Source organism: Rhinolophus sinicus, chromosome 16 (assembly GCF_057876585.1).
Source record: "Rhinolophus sinicus isolate RSI-liver-muscle chromosome 16, RSI-T2T, whole genome shotgun sequence".
NCBI classification, from domain to species: Eukaryota; Metazoa; Chordata; class Mammalia; order Chiroptera; family Rhinolophidae; genus Rhinolophus; species Rhinolophus sinicus.
In genome coordinates, this window is record NC_142516.1 from 10,161,237 (window position 1) to 10,185,726 (window position 24,490).

The 24,490-nt window shown below is 40.1% G+C and overlaps 1 protein-coding gene across 17 annotated transcripts in view; it reads left to right on the top strand.

Annotated features, from left to right (window-relative positions):
* Positions 1-24,490, top strand: part of DENND1A (DENN domain containing 1A) — a 472,628-nt gene that overhangs the window by 164,097 nt on the left and 284,041 nt on the right. The gene's annotated exons all lie outside the window — the stretch shown is intronic.

Here is a 24,490-nt window from a genome sequence, read left to right on the forward strand (position 1 = left end):
TGGTCGGTGCTCAGCCCTCCCTGACTGAACAGGTTTAGAGCATCTAGAAATACTCATAGAAGAAATTGGAATATTTTCATTTTCATCAGCTGGTTGATTAATATTGGGAAGGTCACTGAGCCTTTAGATGGATGTGTCCTGTAGATGGATTTGTTTCCTGATTCTCTTGGGAGGAAAAAGCCCAGCCTATAAACTCAGGAGGTTGAAAGCCCAGATCTTGTTTTTGCAGCTACATCTCCATGAGCACGTCCCAACTTCTCTGGACCTCTTTCCCCCATCTATATAATGAGGACAATAATGAGTTCTTCAAAGGATTGTCATGAGGATCAATTAATAACATATGACATTACTTTGTACTAATCTAATATGGCTTTTTTCCCTTCGTTTTAATTTTCCCAAGCTTTGTTCCCAAACCTTCTCTTGGGATGTGCTAATGTAAGAGAATGAGACAGAAACTTACCGTAGTAGCAGCCTGACATGTTTAGGGAGCTAAATGCTTGGTACATTCACACTTATTATTGCATTCAGTCTTCACAACAGCTCGGCAAGGGAAAAACCATCTTCATTTTATGGAAGAGGAAAGAGAACATTGAAGAATAGTTAATAACTAGTAAGTTTTTATTAGTTATTTACTAATATTGCCAGTATTGGAACCTAACTCTGTTTGCCTCTAAAACCCATATTCCCCCCACTATTTTGTGCTTTCCTCACCCCATACTTTCTGCCTTCTCTGACTTAGGTTAGGGATACATTTATTGGGTATCTGTAGATGCTGGGTGCTCCAGTGTAGGCACTGGGATGCAGTGATATACAAGACAACACACATTCCCCATCTTCCCAGGACCCAAGGGTTGAAGGCAGACATGTAATTAATCAGTTGTAATATTGAACCCTGCTCAGGAAAGTGCAGGATATTAGATTACTATGTAAATGGCTAGTCATTTGTGTATTTTCAACTTCTGAATAGTTGACTTCTTTTGGTTTCAGGCTATCATGTCATATAATCTCATAGTCATTCTGGGTGAATGTAACATTCTGTATTTTCACAACTTAAAAAACTTATTAAAATACACATAAACATGTACTAACAACTCATATTTATTAAATGCTGACAATTTGCTGAGTGCTTTCCGTGCCTTCTCTCATGTAATCCTCATGAGAACCTTATGAGAGGGCACTGTGGTCTGCGTTGTACAGATGAAGAAATAGGCTTGGAGAGATCAAGTAGCTTGCCTAAAGTGATCCGACTAAAAAGTGGCGTGATTCTTCTGGTTCCAGGTCCTGCATCCCTGAACAAATTCAGTCAAGTAAATGTATTAGAAAAGTTTAAATCTATTTCTTTTTCAAAACTGAGAGATATTAATGACTTTATAGTTTTATTTTTAAAACTTACATACAATAAAATTCACTCTTTGCAATGTAGTTTTATGGCTTTTGACAAAATGCATAGTCATTTATTCACTACCGCAACGAAGAAACAGTTCCATAACTCCCCCCAAATTCCCTGCTGCTGCCCCCTTTGTAGTCAAACTCTTCTGTTCTCAGCGCCTGACAATGACTGATCTTTTCTCCATCCCTAGAGTTTTGCCTTTTCTAAAATGTGAAAGTGTGATTATATAATATGTATCTTTTGAGGACTGGCTTCTTCCGCATAGCAAAATGCATTTGCATTCATCCATGTTTTGTGTATCAGTAATTCATTGCTTTTTATTGTTGAGTAGGTGTTCCATTATGGATGTAACCACAGTTTGTTTATCCATTCACCATCGAAGGGCATTTGGTTGTTTCCAGTTTTTGTGATTATGAATAAAGTTGTAGTAAACGTTTGTATATAGATTTTTGTGTGGACACAAGTTTTTGTTCCTCTTGGGCATAAACTAGGAGTGGGACTGCTGGGTCATATGCCGAGTTTATGTTCAACCTTACAAGAAACTGCCACACCTTTTCCCAAAGTGGTTATATGGTTTGACATTTCTACCAGCAGTGTATGAGAGTTCCAGTTGCTCTGCATCTTCTAGCATTTGTATCATCACTATTTTCTTAGGTTAGCTATTCTCTCAGTGTTAGTGGGATCTGTTCTGGTTTTAATTTGCATTTCCCTAATGACTATCGATTTTAAGCATCTATTGATGTGCTTATTTTCCATCTGCATATTATCTTAGGTAAAGTGTTCAAATTTTTGACCCATTTAAAAAAATTCGTTTGTTAGTTTCCTTATTGTTGAGTTTTATGTAAGTACTTTTGATATAAATCTTTTGCCAGCTATATGACTTGCAAGTATTTTCTCCCAGTCTGTATGGCTGTTCCATTCATTCTCTTAATAGTGGTTTTTCACAGAGCAAAAGGTTTCAATTCTGATAAAGTCTAACATATCCTACTTTCCTTTTATGGGTCACACTTTCGGCATTTTGTTTAGGAACTCTGCCTAACGCAAGGCCGCAAAGATTTTCTCCTATGTTTTTCTCTTGGCAGTTTTATAGTTTTATGTTTTACATTTAGGTCTGTGATCCATTTTGAGTTAGTTTTTTTAAGCTGTGAGATTTCTTTTTCTTTGCACGTGGACATCTAGTTGTTCTAACAGTTTGTTGAAAAGTCCATCTCTTCACCATTGAATTACCTTTTCACCTCTCTTAAAAATTGCCTATCTTTTTTGGGTCTGTTTCTAGACTCTATGCTGTCCCATTGGTCTCTGTGTTTATCAATTAAATACTGTCCTGATTATTGTAGCTTTATAGTAAATCCATATCAAATAATATGAGTATTCCGGCTATGTTCTTTTTCCAAAATTGTGGTTGTTATTCTAGTTCTTTTGCCTGGCTACATAAATTTTGCTCTTCTATTTCCTTGGCTTTTGATATCTACAGAAAATTCTGCTGGGATTTGGATTAATATTTGGTTGACTATATAAATCAGTTTGGGGAAAGTTGAAATTTTAACAATATTTGAATCTTCCATCCATGAACACGGTACATCTCTTTATCTATTTAGGATTTCTTTCTTTGGTGTTTTTGTGGTTTTCATCCTACAACTTCCACACATATTTTGTTAGATTTATACCTAAATATTTCTTTCCTGGTTTTTTGGGGTGCTGGTGTAAAATGGTACAGTTAAAAAAATTAAATACAAAATTTTCACAACTTTCACTCTAACTTACAATCTTTGTTTTCTGAAGGTATCTTCCTATTATTTAAGGCCTTTAGCAAGAAAAGATTGTTTTTTTGATGTTTGTTCTTCTTTGAGTATTCATCTGTTTGTGATCTCATGGCCCGTGCACCATTTTGTAATTACGATGTCAAAGCAGACAGCTTCAAAGGACACATCTGGGAATATCTGAAAAGTGCTCTTCTCTGTACAGGTGGGTTAGTTTTGAGACAGAATCCATGCCTCCTTCTTTCAACAGGTGTCGTAGTCATTTAGAATATCTTTTGTTTTGCTCCGCAATGAGAATGCAATTCAACTTCTTTTACTTTAGAAAATCTGGTATGAAGTATGGATATTAACTTTTAACTGGATAAAAATGAGGCTCTGTAGTAGACACACTAGAAAAAGAGGACGTTTTCTGGATTTTTACTCTCATGCAACTAAAGAAGGCAAACCGTTTCAGGGAAAATGACAGTAGAGGTTGCCCTCATTATATTTCCTTGAGTGGTTCTGTACCATCTCCTCTTCTTGTTCAGGTTGTATACCACACACACTTGGTACGCAGCCAGGTAGAGAGAAGGTACCAGTCTAATGCTTTTCTCATTCCTCATCCCAATTAGTTCTTGTGACAACTGTGTAAATTACAGATGACAACTTGGAGCTTCAGAGTGAGTGACCTCATCCAAGTTTGATGGCTGCTCGGAGGGCAGGACCTGAACACAAGTTCTTGACTCCCAGCTTCCCTCATCTTTCCCGCTCTACTTTCCGAGAATCTTCTTTAATTTAAAAAAAAAATACCTCATGTGGTTAACTTTTCTGGGTGATGGGAATCTTGAAAATCTGCGATAAGCTTCAGGAAAATCCCCCCCATTTTTTTTTTTTAAGATGTCCCTATGTTTTACAAACATTAAGGGTTTTCACAGAACCCTTCTATGGTCTCTGGGTTTCTAGGTTAAAAATCCATATTCAAGTTCTCTTTTTTTACGCAGTTTTTTTTCCCCCCAGTTACCATGAACTACCCAAGTACACTGTTCTCTCCCATGACACTTGGACATTCATTCGACACTGCCTATCGTGGATACTTGCATATGGGCAACTGGGAAAAACCTGAGGCTCTTCCTTCTACTCTCTTCATTCATTCTTTTCATTCTTTCATGCTGTGTGCTGTGCTGGGGATTCAGCTGTGAATGAAGTCCTATCTATCCCTGTCCTCCAGGGCTTCATGGTCTCGTGCGTTTCGGAAGTAGTCATGCTTAGAATTGCTAAAGCTTGTTCAAGTGACATAGAGAAGAAGCATGGAGTAGTGGGAGAATCTGAATTTGTAGGATGAAATCCTTGGTGCATTACTGAATTATCCTGGACCGTTGTGTAAAGGGAACAGTGATGATAACACCTACCTTACATCATTTCTAAACGAGAGCGTCCTTGGTAAAAATGACCTTTTCCAGAAATTTAATACACATGAAGTCGTCAGAAGAATATTTGTTGCAGACTAAGCCTTTAATAAAGTTTAATCATTATTAGCAATTAAAACTTTATTCAATACTAAGAGTCCGACCCTGTTAATGGAGATGGACATATAAAGAAATGTCGCAGCTCAACACAAACTTTGACACTCAAGGTCTGTATTCACTAGTATCCAGCAAGATTTTACTGAAAATGGGTTTACATAGTGACGGGAAGTTATGTATTTGGCTGTGCAGTTTATCTTACATGCTAAAAGCTGCACTTGTTTCTCTTTTGTCGTTTGCTGTTTACCTCTTAGCATCTAGTTTACAAGTGACCACATAGGTGTTTGCTTGGTAAGAACACTGCTTCAAGATTTGCATGGCATAATTTGTGACAGGATTAAGTTAGGCCACCTTTGAAGTCAGTCACAGCCTGAAAGCACAAGCAGTTGTTGACAAAGGAGCTCATCGATTCTCCCTCTTTCTCTGGAAGCATCGGAGCAGTGAGACTCACACAGTCTGTTTGGCACAGTGGCTGCTCTCAGCCGGCCCGGGGCCCTCCTGCTGCTGGGCAGAGAGGATGCGCCGAGCTGAGCAGAGCCCGCCTGCAGATCTGCTGTGCTTAACTGGGGCCTTGCAACTGTGTACCACCGCCTGCTGGCTTCATCGCAGTATCTGTTCCTTAATAGTTTCCATCTGGCCAACAATGACCTATAAAGACAGACACAAACCAGGGTTTGAATTATGAGGAGTGTGATGCGCAGATGCTTCCAGATCCCACTCTAGACCCTGTAGTCACGGGCAGGCTGCCTTCGCCTTCTTTCCTGGAGAGAAGGAAACTCTCCTCGAGTTGGTTTGCAAAGCATTCAGTCACATCAAAGCCCTGAACCATTCAGTTTTTAAGTGTCTTAAAAGGCTTTATAGATTCTGTCTCTGAATGTTGCTGAATTTTAGCTTTTAACTCAGTTATGCTACTAATATCGAAACTTTTTGAGCAAAAATATAATGAGGGTCATGAGAGAGTTTTATATCCAACTTCTCAATTTTTAGCTATATCCAAAGGTTTAACAATTAGTGAGGCTTGGGGTATAATTGGTGTCATTGCTTCCGAATGGCATTACAAGTGCAGGGATATTTCACTGTCAACTCGGAACTCATTGAAACTGCGATTTTTAAAATGAGTAAGAGTTGCCTTTGAATTTCTCTTTGCTGAACATTTTCCTGAAGATGCATTTGTTAATGGCTTTTGAGCTAGGTTGAAATGGTATACGATAAAGCCAATTTCATGTTTTTAATCGTTAGAAACCAATTTAGAATGTTAGTCAAAATTAGAGTGCAAGTTCAGATTTTGACAATTTTGTATCAGCTATCAGACTACTTGGGGATAGTTTATATTTTTCACAGCTTGAATTTTTTTAGGAAATGCTATTTGTCTTACTAGCCTTTTTATTCTTAGGCTGTCTGTCAGACCAGGAAAGGAGACTTGCTCCTCCCTTGGTTAGAGCACAGACCTGTGCTCAGAGAGGTGCTGGTCCAGCTTCCCGGATGGAAGGGCCGGGAAGCCTGGGCCGGTTCTGACGCTCAGACCTCAAGTCCATGCTGCCACCTCCTGTCTGCATCCCAGCTTTCAGTTGAAATCCACCAGGCTTTTCTGCTGAAGTTTGCTCAGTGCATATTTTTGCGATGTTGTGCTCCTCCGTCTTTTCTTCCCTTCCTCTCTTCTCCTCCCCTCTCCTGCCCGCACTCCAGGTGGTTAACGCTCAGTGCCAAAGTTGAAGACAGATTTGGCCTGGAGCCAGCGTTGAGAATGCAGTGTTTACTTTTCAGTGCCACTAAAAGATGGAATTCATCCTAAAGTCTCCTTAGGAAAGTTTAGGTTTATGTGGTTTTAGAAGTGGATTGGGTGTTCCACCTGTGTGAGCTCCTGGGTCCGCCTTCTATTCGGTCTCCTCCCGTGAGTGGTGTGTGTTTTATGTTGTGGCTCTTAATTTCCAATCTAGGGGTTAGGAGGAGAAGTGCTGGTTAGTCGGAGCAACTCAGTGGGCTTTAAAAATGGGAGTGAGCACCAACTCCTAAGACCGCAAAGGTTAGACTAGTTCAGTGCCTTGGAGAAGAAGGAAGGAAAATGTGGAATATTCTTCTTTAACAATATGGGACATAGCAAAGATCATACTAGAGTCATATGTTATAGTTTTATATCGTTTACAGCATGTTACAGTCATATATACTGTCGTTAATTATAGTTCATTCGTTCGTTCAATAAACAATGGTTCAGTGAACATCTACTGCATTCTACTATGAACTTGGCAATGCAGAGATGAGGTGTTCTTGTAGGAGAAGGCGGTCATGCTAACAGTTTCAATGTCATAGTGTAGAAAAGAGCAAAGCCCTGGGGGAGGAAGCTCACTTCAGGTGGTGAAGTCAGAAGTGAGATGACTGTTACCCAGGTAGGTGGGGAGTTGGGTCAGGAGAGGGATGAGAAAGAGCACGAGAGGCGATTGAACAGCCCCGGCCCAGAACCAAGGGAGCGTCATGCTGCTGCAGTGCGTGTCATTTGGGGTGTCGGGAGCAGAGTTGCTCCTGGGGGAGGACCCGAGAGCAGGACCTCACGCGCCGTGCGTGGCTTTGGCACTTGGGCCTAAAGTCAATGAGTAGTGACCTGGAGAATCTTAAGGGAGTGGCGTCAGATTTGTGTGTTAGGAAATCATTCTGGCTCCAGGGTGCAGGAGCGAGGTGTAGAGCAGGAGAGAAGCTGTGGGGACCTGCATGAGGGTCCTGAGGGCGGGGCAGAGTTGAGGTGGAGAGTCAGTGAGCAAGTGAGTGAGCTGGAGTCTAAGGCCAAGACAGTTCTGACAAGTGAGTTACACGCTTGGAAGGAGTAGCATTTGTAACCCAAGGCTTTCAATCTACAAGTCCTGTTTCTTGTACTTAAATCCCTAGCATTTTGCCTTTTAAATGCTCATGGGATGTTTAGTGAATGAGTGAAGGAATGATTGCCATTTCTTTTGGGCAAGGGTGGCCGATTTAGTCTTCTGATTCCATTCAGCTTAAACTAGTATTATTTATCTTTCCCAAGTGTATGCTCACAAACAGCAGTACTGGGTGGCAGCAGGAAACCAGTCTTGGATTTTAAAACTTGCCATTGATAAGCAGGGGTCAGTTGTCAATAATTATGGACCAAATCATTAAAAAAAAAAAAAAAAAGATAACATTGACTCTGCCAAGATAAGTCTGAAGAAAGTGTGAATGTATTTTAAATAGCCCTGATAGTCAGAAAAGCTAACATTGGTCTGTACTGGTTGCTGGGCCTCGTAAAAGGCTGTATTTTGGCAAATGACAGGCATGGAGAGGCAATTCCTCTGATCCTCTGCTAGACCCAGGTCCTCTACTTTGATTACATTTGAGGTTGGGGTCCCATTAATGAGAGAACACCTTAACTGGTCTCAGACCAGTCTTTCTTCTCTTTTTACCTTTGTTCATTTGGGGGTCTCCTTTGACCTTCCTCAGACCTTCCTCCCTTAAAGAATAAGAGTATTTTTTCCTTGGGGCTCAGGTATCTGAGACAGATGCCCCTTCTGTGCCCCCCACCCCATGCCTACCCCTCTTGTTTTCTCTTCGTCAAGACTTAGCTGAGGGTTGGGGTGGAGAAGCATTTTTTTCCTCTCTTGCCAATCGATGACACCTGCTCTCAGAGACCGTCCCCTGTTTGAATGTGATGATTGTGAGCTACATTCTGAGGTAGAAGGCACATGCTTTAAAGAAAATTTCACTTATTTAATTGATGATCATGGCATAGAAGGAACAGAGTAATTGAGTATATTGTTCCTTTTCAGGATGGAAATTAAATTATAGCCAGCCTTTAATTAAGAGCTACCATAGTTACGGAGGCCATGTGTTGTAATGAGAGGAGAGCAGGCTTTGAACCCACACACAGACTTGAGTTCAGGTGTTGGTTTCCTCATTTACTGAACTTGTGACTTTGGGCAAATACATAACTGAGCTTCCTTCTCCTTCTCTTTAAAATGGGAATTAGTAACACCAGCAGATTCTCAGTTGTTACGAGGATGAAGAGCAAATCAAAGAATAGGTACTAAGTGCTGGCTCAGTGTTTGGCACTTCACGAGTACTCCTTCCCTGGAGGGCAGTTGTCACAATGATTGTCACACCCAGCAGTGGCAGCATTGTGCAGTGTGGAGGGAATGGGCCTGACAGTCGGGATAGGGTTTGAATCCTGGCGCAGCCACATTCTAGCGCAGTGTGTGAGGCTGAGCAAAGTACTTAATCTCCCTGAGCCTTCGCTTCTAACGTGAGAGTACTGCGTCCTGCCTTTGGGGCTGTGAAAACTGCAGCTCCTGGGTGGGAAGTGCTAGGGACACACCTTGGCGAGCAGTGGGCACTCCAGTTGCAGTCATTTGTTACCATCACCTGTGCTCACCTTCGAAAAGGAGATTTTCCCAACAGAGCCTCCAGTTTCAATGGCCATTCAGTTTTGGCCCCAAATCTAATGACTTTTACTATTACTGCTGCAAAAGGTACCCAGAAAATAATCGCTCCGGTGTGCCTCTGGGCCTGGATTGAGTGAGGAAGCAGATGCGAACCAGCAGTCCTCGGTACGAAGTTTTGCAGAAGAGCGTCGTTTCACCTAGCTTGAGAAATTGCACTGAATATGGAAAGGATGTCAGAACTTTAGCCGGCGCTGTAGCTGTAATCGTATTACTCTGCGGCTGCTCAGTGAAGCTCAGAAAGCTTAAGAGTATTACCATCTGGGCAAAGCCAGCCAATGGTGAACTGTGAACTGCTTACCAACTTAACAGAAACTCTTGCTACCTCATTCATTAATTAGGCCTTTATGGCACACCTTCTCTTGGTTGCCTGGCAACCATAATAGCAGTCATTAAATTCTGTCATTTTGTATTAACCCTTTGGCCCTGGGTGGATTGGGAGCCCCCACCTTAACACTAATGCATTTTACATTAGTACATCTACCTGGGAAACCCCATTCCCTTGACATATAAGCTGTAAAGAGCAAAATGCCAGAGTCCAAAAACAGAAAAATTTCCTGTTTTTCTTCACATTAGTGTCTGTGCTTTTAAGGCTTTACAAAATGTATCTGTCAGGATGGAGGCCATTTCCCAATTTGCTGACAGACAGACCTAACATACACCCAGTAAGATGAAAAGACAGCTAGTTTCCCAGAAAACAGGAGCTCCCTGTGACTTCTGTGGGCTTGTGGAGGAAGGAGCCGGTGTGAAAACCAGATGGGAGAGTTGGTAAGAGTTGTATGTTTCCAAAATTGCCTTTGTAGCTGCTTTGCCAAACTTTGGACTGTGCGTGCTGGAGGGATAGGAGCTATTCCAGTAACACGCTGTTTGGCATCTCAGTGATAGATGAGAATGGTAGGGAGTTAACTAGGTAGTGGGCAAAAGCTAGAGGAAATAGAGTGGACAAACGGCAGCCTCGGGGAGACTGTCAAGGACTCCTGCAGTGCTTTGTCCCCTAGGTTCCTCGGAATTCCATAACTGTAAACGAGTTGGCCGAGTCCTAACTTAAAGTAGGACTTTAGGAATTAAACACCATCCCTTCTTGAATGGACTAAACTGTTTAATTTGACTTCTGTGTGGTGTAAGCAAAATAATTCAGTGTCACAGAAATATTGATTTTTTCCTTAGTGGAAGAAAATATGAAAGAGGTTAGGTTTTGATGTTAGACAAACCTAGGTTCAAATCCCCATTCCACCCAGGAGCTGTATGATCTTTCTTTTGGAACTCTATTTCCTTATCTAGGAAATGGGGATGCTCATTTCCAGGTATTGTGATAGGGATTCAATGAGTTATATTATATACATGTCATAGTCAGGAGTTGGCTGCTGGTACGGACTCGTCATTTTTCAACAAGCAGATATTGGGACTACAGTGGTGATCAAGAAACTCTCCACTCATGAAATCTACGGCTGTGCTTAGTATCAGATCATCTTTGTCCTTTGGTTTCCCATTGAGGCCCAGACACTTTTCCGAGGTCTTCTGACTAACTGTGGTCTCTCAGTTGAACTTCATATATTAATATAATGCCACCTTTAATATTAACACAATATTAATATAATTAATATAATGCATTACTGAGTTTCTTGGGCTGCAGTGTGACTGTGTGTTTACTCTCTCTTGCTGTATTTTGTATAGTAATGTAGCAGGCGAAAGGAAAAGTAAAATAAAAAGTAGCCACGTTCACTCACCAAGTCAGAGTTATTTTATTTGCATCAGATTTAACTAGATTACTGATTTGTATTTATGGTTCATGTGATCACAGTAAGTTGGACCCCACTTTAAAAATATTGGCTTAATTGATTGAGAAGTTTGCATAAAAATGTATTCTTCATGCCTCAGTCCCACTAAGAAAGTATGTGACACTAAGAGCATATGGGATTTTAAGTGGCTACTGTTTGTTAACAAAGCAGTAACTTCCTTGAAGGAGTTTTGCGAGTTGGGAGAACTCACAAAGGCAATTAATTTTGTTCTCCCGAGCAGTGCCTCCAATGCATGAGTTTGCACTTCATGCAAGCTTAAATTTTAAGCCAGGAACCAGCCGTACCAAGATCCGATTTGATATTTAGTTTTGATTTTATTAGTAGTTGTCTTTAATAGATGTCTTGTCATGTAGGTTTCCTGATTATTAGTCATTTAAATTGACTCTGAGAATGAAAGGAAACCACAGGCATGAAACTGATGGACTGTGACAACAGCGGTCTTCCAGCTTCCAAGGCAGCTGTGATGCCTCGGCAGGCTCCCTCTGTCCCATCCCCCCACCCCCCAAGGCTTTAAACACTCTTTCAGCTAATGCTGAAAATGAGAGTCTAATACTGTTACTGTATGGGAACCTGTCAAAGCAAATGGGAATTGTAAGTGTTCTTTCCTCTTTGAAGGTAAGTGTTGGCCATGGGTCCATCCTCTACCTGATCACATCTAATTTGACCCAGGAGTAGAGATCTGTGAAGATGCTAACTGAAAAACAGTGATTGCAGGAGAAGTAACTTGTCCTGTTCCTACTCTGTGCCTTTCCACCACTCTTCTAGAATTGCTTGCGGTGTCTTTATGAAGGGACTAGATGAAAATATGCTTTTCTCTGCCATGCCTTTGGTAGCGGCCATGATCACATATATCCTGCAAGGGGCTGCTCCCTAGAGTGGTCCAGGGCAGCTCTTAAGGAATGTTGCTGTGGCTTTAAGATCCAATGCTGCAGCATTCATTGCCCCGAACTCCAGTCTAACAGCTGATGGCCCTGGAATCTGGCTACCTTAGGTTTAGCTTAGTTAAAATCTAGAGATTTGTTTGCTGCTTGACCTCTGAAAATGAACTCTAGGCTGTTTGCTAAATAATTCCACTCACTCACTAACCAAGCATGTATTAAGCCCCGCAGGCGTTTATGTAGGTGAATGAATGAAGGAAGGAGGTTATTATGTGGGTGAGTGAAGAAGAAAGGAGCTGTGCTTTCTGTTTTCAGGCAGATCACAGTCTGAAGGATGGTCGGACCAAGGCAGTTTTTAGGAGTGACTTTTAGAACCTCATGCCAGCGCGATAGGCTGCCAACCCAGTGTCTCTAAGCCACAGACTCACTTTTTGCAACAATTTTATTTTCTCATTTCTCTTGCTAATCTAGAAAAGTTAAGTTATGGCAAGGCATATTTTAGAAGTTAGTGAAAAATAATTTTTAAGAAGTCACTGAAATCTGTTATTGAGAAATGCTTATTCCTGGCAACCAACCTGTGGACTCTTATTATGGAGAGACAGCCCAGAATAGAATCCATTTTTCATGTATTCCCAATTCCTCTTTGTTTCATAGCTTTGGTAATGCACCGGCATGTAAAAGTGGATGAGATTGTGCTGCTTTTCTCATGCCAGAGCACTTATGGCTCTCTCTGTGGCTGTGCTGGCTCGGAGAGTTTTTGTCCCCCCAGCCTGGTGGTGGACAAGGTGCTTGCAGGGAGCCACCGGCACACCGGTGGGGGGGGGAGCGGGGAAGGGGTGGTGGTGCTGGTGTCTGTGTGCGCTTCCGCTATAATGTGAGAGGACGCCAGTCCCAGCCCCGAGCAATGCTCTGGAGCCTTCTGATGACACTGCTGAGGGTGAGCGCTGGTCCCTGCCACCCAGGCTGACCCAGCCGGCTGTGCGTCTCCAGCATAAAATGCCACTATTTTGTCATTCCTTTACGTAATCACTTCTAACGTGCTTGTTAGGCACGAATGCTTCTAATTATACACACTAATTTTAAAAGTAAAATCCAGTTCTTAGATGGCTTTTCTTTGTAAGCCTAATCTAGCTTTATAAAGGGACATTTTGTGATTTTTTTTTCACCTCCTATTCCTGTATGAACAGGTATAGTGGCAAAGTCAGACAGATCTAGAGTCAAATTTCAGCTCATCTTTTTTGAACTCTGTCCCTGGCTAAGATATTTCACTTCCGAATTTCAGTTTAGAGATAATAAATAATATTATTAATTAGCTAATTAATTAATACCCTCATTGTTGTGAGAATTAACTATAATGCATATAAGAATATTGGCATATTGTGATGTTTAGGACGTCTAGTTTTCTTCATATCTTCATTCTCTCCCTTCGTTTTAAAATGTATTCCTTGTGTTTACCTTGATTTGTGGGAAGACAGTATCGTTTTAAATGCCATAACAAGGACTTTGTGTAAAGCTACGATGAAAAGCCCCCAGTCTCGTTGCCCCTACTTCTGTGAACAGTTGCTGTGGAGAAATGGAAATGCTATTCTGAATTGACCTAAACCAGTGGTCCCGCACTCTAATCTCTGATTTCCAGATGATAACAGATGTCTCTTAAGTGATTCCAGGTGCTCTGAACATCGTGGAATCTCTTATCTGCACCTTTACAGTTGCTCCTTAAAGTTCTTTTATATTGCCTCGGTAACAGTGTTTGAAGGCTTGGGTTCCTTGACAGCCGTTGGAACTCTAACTTCCTGCTTGAAGGGATGCTGCTTTTAGTCCTCAGGTGATCTTCAGACTTTCATGCTGTACTGTTTGATTCGGGGCCACATGCCAAATAGTTTGAATATGTTCTCCTTTGTCATTAAACAGATTTTGTCGTGTCCAGGAGATTTCCTGCCAGTAGCAGCTCTAACTTTTTCTCACCATCAAGGCATTCCCTGCCCCTTGTTAACTCTCGGCCAGGGCTTTTCTGCATACTTCTGTTCGCAGTATTCCCATCGGCCTGGCTTCCGGTAGGCTGTGAAGCCTTCCCCGACCACCTTCCGAATCCAGCACTCCCTCTTTTCTCATGTAGTGTTTTGTGCACACTTGTAGCTTCAGGACTTGAAAGACCATACTTACTTTGGGGGAAATTCTTATTTGTCAAAGGTGAGCGTCACTTCCATAGCAGGAGCTCAAGTATTGAGGTAGAATTTTCTGTCATTAAATACGAGGGATGTGCGGGAGGCAGAATGATGTAGTTACTAAGTCAGGCTGGATTTCTAAGCCCAACTCTACATTTTAATAGCCTCTGACCTTGGGCTAGTTACTTTGCCTTTCCAGTCTTTCACATTAGGCTGTGTTTGTTTTGTTTTTTTATCCTCTCCTGTATCCAGTTAAAAGAAGGTGAGTGTAAGTATTGGCCTTCCATGGAAGAGACAGACATTTCCTGTTGGAACAGAAAGGGACGGAAGGAAAGGATGGGTTTAGATTTGTATACATCTGGTGCCTGGCCCATACAGTTGTCGTCATGGAGGTAGCAATGCTTCCTCTGTGGCAGGTACCATTCTACGAGCTCCAAATATACTTACCTGATTGAACCTGCATAACAACCCTGTGACGTTGGTGCTGCTGTTATGTGCAATTTAGAAATGAATAAACTCCGAAGTACAAAGAGGTTAAGTAACTTACCCTAAGGACAAAACTAGAATAAGAACATATGTGATCTGGTTCCAGAGCCCAGGCTTCCAGTGGTGGTCAATAAATATTGAATGAATGAATGAATGTGTTGTGGGAAAGTTGAGGCAATTCCTGTCTGATAGGTTCTATTTTCTTGATGAAGTAGGTTAGTGAGATCAGATACTGAGAGTGAGAAAGAGAGTGTGTGGAGATTATATATTGGAGTGGAGAATGAAGAAGGTTTAAAACAATCATATAGGCCGACTGGTGAAAAAAGAATTGCTGGATGGTGTTAAGGCTTAGTTGATGCTATAGGCTTTAGAAATGTAGAATATTATAGAAGTAAATATGTTTGTGTGGGATTTTTTCCCCTAGTCCTGTGTATCAGCCTAAATATAGACACGAGAAGGTAAATAGTTGGCACCATTCAGGGATAAGGTGTTTCCATGCACATATGATGAAAGGAGAAGAGACATAGGCCTTTTAGGTTCCTGATATGGTGGATCATAGAACTAAGCTGGATAAGTCAGGAGTGAAGAAAGGGGGGTCTGATAAATGGGGAGGAGGAAGAGATTCACTGATGGGAGTTAAGAAGAGGTATGGTAGGAGTTGTAAGATGAACAAATACCAAGGATAGGGAAGTAGGCTCAGACTTGGGGCGTTTCCATTAGTGATTTCAGAGGCACAGCAGGTTTGGCGGTGGGGGGGGGGTTGACTAGAGAAGGAAGCGGCTGAGGTGCAGTAAAGCACTGTCAGAATGAGGGGTGACTGAAACACGTGAAACGCCAGGGTGTGGGGTGACTGCCCCTGTCAAGCGTGCACATTGTATTTCTGCTCCTAGGTGGTATTGCACAGTTGCAGTGGGGCTGGAAGACATAGCTTTAGTAATGTACGTAGAAATAATGTACGGTGCACGTTTGTTTATTCCTTCTTATGTAAACAGTCTCCAGCACGGTTACTCATCCAAGATAGATGGGGAGATAAATTAAAATTATCTCTTCCAAGATTTTTCAGTTATATAATTTGTAGGGGGTGTGAGGTGTCCCTAGCAACATTTAAAAATGATCAGAATTTCTTAAAATCTCAAGCCACATTTGTATGATGCTGAATTTCCTGTAGATAAGCTACGTGTAGATGACTCCGCAGCGGCACTGCACTTGGGCTATCTTTCCTTGGCTGGTGAGTGACCAGAAAGGATTCTCTAGAGTGATAGTTTTGTTGACCTCAGCCCCAGAATTTGGCATTCAAACTGATAGTGATTTCCCGATTGCTTGTTGCCTGTAAGTGGACAACAGGCCCTCAGAATTCTCAGTAATAGTGCCTCGTTACAACATCTAGTCAGTGGTATAAAAAACAAACAGAACACACAAACACCTCTGGCATCATAATACACTGTAATTACCTTTTCTTAGTTTTGCTAACTTTATTGCATGTTTTTCAATTCATGAAAATAAATGTTTGTATGAATCTGAGCATTATTTACATAGCCATGTAAGGAACTTGGAAGAGCTCTGGTAGCTCGGAAAGGTGTTGAAGATTTGGGCATCAACATGGTATGATGAAAAGAGCATTAACTTTGGAATCAGAAAGACCTGAGTTCAACCAATTGCTGGGTGCTTGAGAAGGTTATTAAACCTTGCCGCCGAGTGTCGGATTGTTTATCTGTAATGATAATTCTTCATTCGTTGAGTTGCTGCAAGGATTAAATAGCTTGTGTAGGTAAGTGTCTGGTGCATAGTAGTTGCTGAGCAAATGTTAATTTCCCTTTCTAATACCCTTCTCATTATACCAGTGAATTTTAGGGTTTTTTTTGGCTTGAGGGAACCTTGAATTTTTCAAGTTCTTTAGAAATTCTAAGTCGAAAGTTTGCCACACATTTTCCAGCTTTCATGAATGTGTCCAACTTTTAAGAGAAAGTTCAGCAGTTCTATCAGAAGTACAGTTCATAATGTAGGTCCGTTACGTCTGCCAGAATTGGCTCCTGCAGAGGTTGGCGTATACGGGTGGGCAGTAGCCATGGTTGACCAGCAGGCCATACACCAATGAGATGGTAAGATTTGATGCTAGAAGACAGGCATTTGTAGAAAACTTAACAGGTATATGCAGAAGTACCTGGAGAGTGGTGTGAGGGTAGCAAGAGGCCTCTGATATTGGTTCTCAGAGGTCAGGTTCAGAAGTTAGCAAAGCAGAATCAGAGCGTGGCCAAGCATAGAGGGAGAATGGGGCAGGGAAGGCTTCAGCGCAGAGTTGTTCCCAGTGTGAGAGTCAGTTCTTGATCCTGGCAAGAATTCCATCCAAAAGGCATGACAACAAAGAACATACCTTCTCACCTGAGAGAGGGGCCAGCGGAGGTGCTGGGGTGGGAAGGTTGGGAAGGAGAAGTCCCTGGAAATGAGGAGATCTTCGGTCGGTCGAGGGGCCTTGAACTGACAGGAGACTGCTCCATGTAGGCCTTTTCCCTGATAGGGTTGCGTAAATGCTTGACATCTCCACTTTTAGACATAGCACAGACCTGACCATTTTCAGTCCGCCTGGGTTCTGGAGTGACAGCTCTTGATACGCTGACCAGCTCAGCTGGCTGGAGGTTGATTCCAGGGGAGCAGTAGGCAACCTACCGATAGCTAAAAGGGGCTGAGGCGGAAGTAGTCATCCCAATACTGTAAATGAAATTCAAGTCATGTGTTTAACTCAGGGTCCCTACTGATTTAGTACATTATACCTGGAAGTGAAGTGTCAAAGCCAATGACATAATAAAGAAATCAAGAGATCATTTATTAAGAGATTAGAATCCGTTAAAAGCAAAATTCGATTTGGGGTACTGAGAACAAGAGGTAGAAAAATAAAAGGTGTCAGGAGCTTTTCTTTTATTAAAAAATTTTATTTCCAATTATGCAATCAATACATGCTCATTGTTCATCGCACTCCCCCTGCCAAATTGAAGGTGCTCTAAGAAAACAGAAGGGAAAAACAATAGCCCACATACCTGTACCACTTGCATGCAACAATTGTGATACATTCTTTTAGAGTTTTTTCATATACTTATTTTACATATGGTTATTGATAAAATTTATTTTTCCAGTCATGAAAATATTTAGGCTCTGATATAAATGTACAGTGTACCAAAAATTGAAGAAAATGACCTGTGATCTCATCTACCCAGAGAACTTAGGTGTTTGAAATTTTATGCAATATAGCAACATTTCTTTGTAAATAGTAATTAAAATAATACATAAATATTTAATTAATATAGATATAATGCGAGTCTCTCTTGACCACCCCTCAATTCCAGTCCCCTATCCAAAATAGAATTTTTACACATAGTATACTAACTATAGGTATTATTTGATACACATGAAAAATGGAACATACCTCTAAGGTATGATAAAATGAACACCCAAGATTCTACCACTGTACTTAAAAACATGACCAGTGATATTAAAACTAATCCTGTTGATGCCCACATGGGTTGTTTCCAGTTTTTCTTTTTTCTATAACAAACACTACTGTTATGAACAATTGGAACAGAAATTCTGCAAGGTGCTACCACATCTTCTGACCCACCTGCAAGTTTGTCCATATATCTTGCTTTCTCTCCTGTTTTGTCACAGATGTACCTTTCGAGATTCCTAGCAAAAGCAAAACCCTGTATCTGTGCACTAGATCCTGTTCCCTGTCACCTATTCAAGATGTGATTCCATCAACTCCCCCTTATTTATTCTGGATTATCTCCCCCCCACATGCTTTTCTCCTCATTGTACAAGCGTGTGGCTATTTCTCCCATCTGGAGGGGGATGGGAGAACCACTCTGTTGAATACATTTTTTTATATATTTGGTCATGTGACCTCCAGGGAGCCCTAAGTTCCTGTTTTCCCGCTACTTCCCTGGCTCTTCTTTCTGTCTTCTTTGCCGATTCTTCTAAAGCTCCCCCAAATGTTTTAACAGTGGTGTGCTCCAGGCTTAGTCCTGGGACTCCTTTTCTTTAAATATATTCCCTCCCTTCATTACATCTAGTGTCGTGCCATAGCTGTAAATACCATCTGACAACTCCCCATATTAAGTGCCAATCTCTGACCTGGACTTGGCCTTGAACTCCAGTGGTCTGCAGCTCCTCTTGGCTGTCTGATGGGCAGTTTTATATAACATAACCAAAACTCAGCTTCTTCCCCATCTCAGTTAATGGCACTGACCTCTCCCTGTGATCGTGCCAAAAGCTTTGGAGCTGTCCTTGATTTCCTTCTTTTTCTCACACATTCTGTATCCAGTCCATCGGCAAACTCAGCTGTAGCTTATATTCAAGTACATCCAGGATCTGCTCACTTCTCCCCACCTCCACTGCTACCACCCTGGTCTAAGCCACCACCATTTCTTGCTGGATGACTAGGTATAACTGGTTTCCTTGTTCCCAGCCTTAATCTCCTAGATGGAACGTCGTTCCTCAGCTGATCCTAGAACACAAAAAAGGGTTCGAATGACTATTTTGTCAATTCTCCCACGGATAGTACATTATTAGTATCATTCTTGATGTGTAGAAGAGTAGTTAGTTCATTCCATACAAAGGAATAAATACTGAAGGCGTTAAAGGTCCCATCCCCAGTTTTACTGAGACATAAGTGGCATAAAACATTGTATTCGTTTAAGGTGTGCAGCTTAATGATTTGGTATATATCTCAGAATGATTCTCACACTACATTAAGGCTTAATTCTTTCCATAGAACCCTCACTGAGAAAGAATGATAGTATCTTTTTTTAGGACAGCATCTAGAGGGGTCTTTTAAAACGGTTGTCAGAGCAGACCACTCCTTGGCCTGAAATCCTCCAGTGGTGTCCTTTTGGGGAAAAGACTTCGCAGTACAAGGCCCCGGGTGATCTGCCCCAATACTTACCTCTCCTTGTTTTGTTCCTATTACTCTTCTCACTCACTCTTCTCTAGCCACACTGGCCCCTGTGTTCACCTGCCTGCATGTCCCTCCAGATAACTACACGATTTCATCTCCTCTTCATGTCTTCACCCAATGTCACCTTTTTAGTGAGGCCTTCTCTGATCCCTCTATTTAATCACCCCTTCATGTGTCCCCCCCCCCCAGCCCTTCCCTGATTTGGTTCACTATTTCTATATTCTCTTTTTCTCATTCTTGCATTTGCTCTCATTATTCTAGGAGATTTTATTTCCCTGTTACCACTTCCCTCTTCACTTTGTGTTCTTTTATTCCAATATTTAACACTTACATACCCGTCACTAAGATTTTACAGTGAACAGTTTCATATACTTGCTGTGTCACCTATCCGCCCGTCCATCAATACATCTTTTGTTTATGCATTTTAAAAGAAGTTGCAGACATCAGTCCACTTCACCTCTAAGCACTTCTGTTTATATATTATTAACTAGAATTCAAGATTTGTTAGCCAGTCTTCCCCCACCCCTTCCTGAAAAAACTTATGTGCAATGCACTGTGCATACTGTTTGGTGAGCTTTGACAAATCTATACACTGTGACCCAAACCCTCATCAAGGTACAGAACATTGCTGTCACCCCAGAAAGTTCCCTCAGGGTCTCTCGCAGTCCTGTGCTGTCACCCAGAGGAGGCTGCTGCTATGATTTTCTTCCATAGGTGAGTTTCCCCTGTACTTGAACTTCATATACGTGAAATCATATGTATTTCTGTATGAGGCTTTTTTCACTCAGCATAATGTTTTTGAGATTCATGCGTGTTGTTGATTTACCAACAGCTCTTTGCTTTTTGTTGCTGACTGTCCGTTGTATGAGTATACTGCAGCTTGTTTATCTTCTCTCCTGTTGACGATCAACTGGGCCATTCCAGTTTTGGGTTATTATGAGCAAAGCTGCTGTGGACGTTCTTGGACAAGTTTTTGTCTGACCACATATTTTCATGTCACTTAGGTAAATATAGGAGTAAAAGTACGGGGTCTTGGGATAGTTATATATTTAGTTTTATAAGAGATTGCCCGACCTTTTCCCAAAGTAGTTCTGTCATTTTACACATGCGCCAACAATTGTGAGAGGCTAGTTGTTCTATATCCTCACCAATATTTTATGTTGTCAGTCTTTTTATTTTTAGCAATTCTGGTGGGTGTATCTCATTGTGGTTTCAATTAGCTTTTCCCTGGTGACTAATGAACATTTTTAATGTATTTATTGGCACATGAAGAAAATGATTAAATTTTTAATTTTTTTATTGAGTTGTAGTAATTCTTTATATACTTTAATACTGATCCTTTGTCAGATAGATATTTTGCAAATATTTTCTCCCCGTCTAGAGCTTGCCTATTCGTTTTCTTAGTGTGTTTTGATGACCATAAGTTTTTATTATTTTTAAATTTTATTCTGGAATGTAAAGCTCTTTTTAATTAAATTTGACATACAATATTATATCAATTTCAGGTGTACAACATAGTGATTTGACATTTATATACTTTACTAAGTGATCACCACGAGAAGCCTGGTAACCATCTGTTACTGTTCAGTTATTGCGATATTATTGACTATATTCCCTATGCTGTACATTACATCCCCATGACTTATTTATAACTATAATGTTGTACCTCTTAATCCCCTTCATCTTTTTCTCCCATCCCCCCACCTCCCAACCCTCTGGCAACTATCAGTTTGATCTCTGCATCTATTAAGTCCGTTTGTTTTATTTGTCCATTTGTTTAGTTTTTTAGATGCCACATGTAAGTGAAGTAATATAGTATTTGTCTTTCTTTGACTTATTTCATTTGACATAATACCCTCTAGAGCCATCCCTGTTTTCGCAAATGGCAAGATTTCATTCTTTTTTATGGCTGAGTAATATTCCATTATATATATATATATATCAATATATTTCTCTCTCTGTCTCTCTCTCCCCCCTATATATAGATAGATAGGTATATCTGTATCTGTATCTATATCTATGTCTATATCTATATCTATATATATGGTTACCCTTTGTGCGCACTGGCTAGGATCTCCAGGTCCATGTGGAGTGTTGAACAGAAGTGGTGAGAGTGTCTTGTTGTCAGCCTTAGAGGGAACAGTGTTTTACCATAACACTATAAAAAGAGCTATAGACTTTTAACCAGATGCCTTAAATGAGGAAGTTTTCTCCTGTTTCTAGTTTACTGAGAGTTTTTGTTTTTTTTCTTTAAATCAGGGATGGGTGTTGAATTTTGTTGTTTATTCTGCATCTGTTGCTTTGAATATCTGGTTTTCTCCTTTGTTCTTTTAAAATGTTAAGTTACCATTGATTAATTTTTTTAATGTTCTACCAACCCACTTGATGATATTTTATTCTTTTTATATGTTACTAGACTTGGTTGGCTAATATTTGGTTAAGAATTTTTTTGTCTTTTGTTCATGAGAAATATTAGGTTATATGTATTTTTATAATGTCTTTGTTCAGTATTATCAGGGTTATTTTCTTCTAGAAGTTTGATGTTTCTGTCTTTCCCATGTAAATCTTTAATCCACCTGGAATTGCTTTTCATGGATACTATACAGTTGGGATCCAATTTCATTTATTTTTTCCCATTTGTATATCAAATTGCCCCCTGTAACATGTCTTGAATATCCATTTTTCCCCCTAGGGATTTGTAGTGCCAACCCTGTCATATATCAAGTTTTTCTATATGTATGCGCCGTATTTCTGGCTTTTCATTCAGCTCTGTTAGTTAATTGTCTGTCCCCATGCCAATATCTTGTTCTATTGGTTACTGTAATCTTAATATCTGGTGGGAAAGCTTCCTTACCTACTTTTATACTTCAAAAATGTCTTGCTTTTCTTGGCCCTCTAACCTTCCATTAAATTTTAGATTCATATTATCAAATTTCATAAAAATCATGCTGAGATTTTGTTTAGACTTTTCATTGACTATATAGATAAGTTTGTGGTGAGTTGACATCTTTGTTAATGAGTCTTCCTACCCAATTCTTGAACATGATATCAGTTTATTTAGGTCTTATTTTAATATCTTTTAATTACATTTTAAAATTTCTTCCCAAATGGTCCTGTACATCTTTGGATCTATAGGGTTAAAACCAGCTTTGTTTCTAGGCTGTCTTTCTAGTTTACGTCCATTTCATTTTTTGCTCTCTGGAGTGTTGTTTACTTTTTGCCATATTAGCAATATGTTGAGAGAGAGAGAGAGAGAGAGAGAGAGAGAGAGAGAAAATATAATCTAGCATTGTGCTACCAATTAAGAGCGTTTTTCAATGTATCTAATCTTCCATATACTAAAATGGAAGATCTAAAGAAATGCAAACACACACACTAAAATTTACCAATTTTAAGTGTACAATTTAGCAAGTTTGACAAATGTATACAGATGTGAAACCACTACCATAGTTAAAATATACAATATTGTTGTTACCTTCAAAAGTTCTCTGTTTCCCTTTTAGTCTCCCTCATCAACCCTGACCCTAGGCAGCCACAGAGCTTTTTCCCTTCACTACAGTTTGTCTTTTCTATATTTCGTATAAGTGGAGTCATACATATGTACTCCTTTATGTCTCGCTTCTTTCTTTCAGGATAAATTTTGGGATTTATCCGTGTTGTTAGGTATGTGAGTTGTTTGTTCCTTTTTATTGCTGAGTAGTATTCTATTGTATGGCTATGTCCCAGTTTATGCACTTGCTGATGGGCATTTGGGTTGTCTCCAGGCTTTGGTTACTATAAATAAAAGTGACATGAACATTCATGTTTAAAGTTTTATATAGACACGATTTCTGGGTCTGATGGTATGGTCACTTTATAGGGAACTACAAAATTGTTTTCAATAACACATGAAAGTTCCAATTGTCACCTTTCTCACAAACTGTTGATATTGTCACCTTTGTCATTTTAGTTATTCTGTTCTGTTGAATTATAGTAGTAGCTCACTGTGATTTTTTAAAAATAATGTCTTTATTTTTCAATTACACTTGGCATACAATATTATATTAATTTCAAGTATACAACATAGTGACTAGACATTTATATAACTTACGAAGTGATCACCCTGATAAATCTAGTACTCATCGGACACCATACATATTTATTACAATATTATTGACTATATTCCTTATGCTATACTTTTCATCCCCATGACTATTTTGTGACTATCAATTTGTACTTCTTAATCCCTTCCCCTTTTTCACCCATCTTCCAATCCCCCCTCCCATCCGGCAACCCTCAAAATGTTCTCTGTATCTATGAATTTGTTTCTGTTTTGTTTGTTTTGTTCTTTAAATTCCACATATAAGTGAAATCATATGGCATTTGTCTTTCTCTGTCTGATTTACTCCACTCAACACAAACCCACTAGGTCCATCCATGTTGTTGCAGATGGTATGATTTCATTCTTTTTTATGGCTGAGTGATATTCCATAGTATATATGATCACCTCTTCTTTATCTATTCATCCATTGACAGACACCAAGGTTGTCTCCACATTAAGGTCAGTGTAAACAATGCTGCAATGAACATACAGATGCATATGTCCCCTCAAAGTAGTGCTTTGGGTTTCTTCTGATAAATACTCAGAAATGGGATTACTGAGTTCTTGTCTCTTGTTATTGCCTTTGTTTTAAAGTCTGTTTTGTTGATATTAGTATTGCTACCTCAGTTTTGTTTGTTTGTTTCCATTTTGATGAAATAATCTTTTTACAACCCTTTACTTTCAGTCTGTGTGTGTCTTTCGAACTGAAGTGAGTCTCTTGTAGGCAGAATATATAAAAGTCTTGTTTTTTTATCAGCCACCGTATGTCTTTTGATTGGAGCATTTAATCCATTTAAAGTAATTTTTATAGATATGTAGTTATTACCATTTTATTATTCGTATTTTTTTATTTTTTTCTTGTTCTTAGAGAAGTCCCTTTAACATTTCTTGTAATATGGTTTGGTGGTGATGAACTCCTTTAGCTTTTCCTTGTCTGGGAAACTCTTTATATGTCCCTTGATTCCAAATGATAGCTTTTCTGGGTAGAGTAATCTTGGTTGTAGATCCTTGATTTTCATCACTTTGAATATTTTGTGCCAATCCC